The sequence below is a fragment of the Coenobita brevimanus genome, chromosome 28, assembly GCF_032717465.1.
Source record: "Coenobita brevimanus isolate Jiangsu-jjx chromosome 28, ASM3271746v2, whole genome shotgun sequence".
Classification (NCBI taxonomy): Eukaryota; Metazoa; Arthropoda; class Malacostraca; order Decapoda; family Coenobitidae; genus Coenobita; species Coenobita brevimanus.
In genome coordinates this window covers 15,375,412-15,377,757 of record NC_136981.1, presented here as the reverse complement: position 1 = coordinate 15,377,757, position 2,346 = coordinate 15,375,412, and positions in this window count along the sequence as shown.

The window sequence follows — 2,346 nt, the reverse complement described above, 5'->3', positions numbered from 1 at the left end:
CACCCCCCTACCACACACACACACACACACACACACACACACACACACACACACACACACACACACACAAAATCCTTGGTGTAACATACAATACATCAATGTCATTTAAACAACACATCACAAACATTAAAAATAAAATAACACCAAGACACAATGTTTTGAGGTCACTTGCCCATACAACATTCGGACACAACAAAGAAACCACCACCACAGTATACAAACAATACATACGTTCATTGATGAATTATGCAAGCCCTGCCTGGGCTTCTAACCTCACCAAAACACACTACAACTCTCTACAGACCATACAGAACAAGGCCCTAAAAATAATCACAGGCTGCACAGCTACTACACCTACAGACCACCTACATCAAGAAACCAAAGCCCTCAAAGTCAAGGATCACCTAGACATGAGAGGCACCCAGTTTCTTGCTGCAGCCTCCACAAACCCACAACATCCACTACAGTACATGGCAGCACATCCACCCACACCAAGGAACATCAAAACAACACCCAGCACACGATACCATTTACAAATACTGTCATCTCTCCCCCCTCGCCCACCTCTGACCAGCTTCCAGAAGCATATCCACACTCAGATCACTCGCCGCTCCATTCAGTCACTTAAAGACAATTCACAGCTGCATGCACGGCCTCCTGACATCCACCCTTCTGAATCCTATCTTCCTCGTGAGGACAGGGTCCACCTGGCCAGGCTGAGATGTGGACACCATCCAGCCCTCTTAAGCTACCAGAAGAGGCTCGATGACTCCGTCACTGATGCCTTTCCATGATGCAACACAGCACCCCATACTATTAAGCACATTATGGAAGACTGCATTGCACACAATCACCTACGCCAACAACACAACATACACTCTTTGAGAGGTCTGTGGGAAAGCCCGGTCTCGGCCATGGCCTTCCTAAGGGACTCGGGGCTGTTCGGCCAGACTGCCTAGGGAACAACTACTACGACTACTACAGCCCAAATCTCATCCAGACCATATCAGAACTCTGGGGATAATTTTTTATCTCAGAAAGAACCTCTGTCAGTCTCACCACCTCCGGACCCATCCCACCTGATGCTGTGAACACAAGGAAAGTGAATCGACTGTGGTCCACATGTTGGATCCTTTCTTGATATATATATATATATTTTTTCATTCCTTTTGTATGCAGCATCGAGAGACAGTTCGCGATGACATGCTGCCATAGGATCAAATATCTTTATGTCGAAGAACGCCTACTGCCCACGCGTCCAGAAACCTCGAGCACTGACATCCACTCTTGTATCATTTTATGTATTTGCTGTTCTGTGGGCGAAGTGCTCGCCGTCTAGTGGTAGCAGAGCTGGCTCAGTGGTGACATCATGGCATATTTTCTGCAGCATTTGGCAGTGAAGTCGTGTACTTCACAGTGTCGGATGCAAACAAAGTATCCCTTCTTGCAAACCATTGGATGGTTTGCATCAAAGGCAGTGCCACAGGCACAATGTTGAGGTAGGTTCTCTATTGGCCACCCATATCTCAAGGCTATGGCGTCAATAAATTCTTGTTTGTTGAATTGGAAGCCTTTTGCCTTGAGAGGTCGGGTTGTCTCCCAGTTTGATGCCCCAGCCTCCTGTGCCATTTCAACTCAACTACATTGGTCTGATGTTAGATGTTCGGTTATGTGCTGCAGCTGGTTCTTTATTCTTGCTTCTCGTTCCTTGCTTATCTATGTCTTTATGTCCTTCTGCCTTTGATGGTCAATCTCAATCGTCTCAACCTGGGCGCAAATCTTCTGCGACAAAGATTCGATGACCCTAAGTGAACCTCTATGTTTGTAGCTTGCCACGGCTGATGGATTTATAATGCCAAGGCCTCCCATTCTGGGTGGTAGTACTAAAAGGTACTTCTCCTCTGATGTGGGTATGTGGCCATTGATCAGTGATGGGAGGGATGAATCCCTGACAGCATCCTTCAGTGGTTGTAGCAGCAACTCGATGTATGGGATGGTCCGCATAACTGCCACTACCCTTAGCAGCAGCAGTAGCGGTAAAAACAGTAGTTAAACAGGGACGGTGAAAGGAACAAAAAGTGTGGAAGCAAATAATATTATTAGATGCATACAGATACTGGGCAATTTTTTTACGGGCAAGGGATAATCACACACACACACACACACACACACACACACACACACACAATCACACAAACCTAAACATAACACCCACTCTCGTTTCGCTCGCGCGGGTATATAATCCCCACTGAAAGGTCTTTTAGTTGGTCTAGGAATTTACGTCAATTATTTTTCTTCCATCTTCTCATTTTCTCTTTTTTCTGTGACTCTTTACGCCTTCCACAT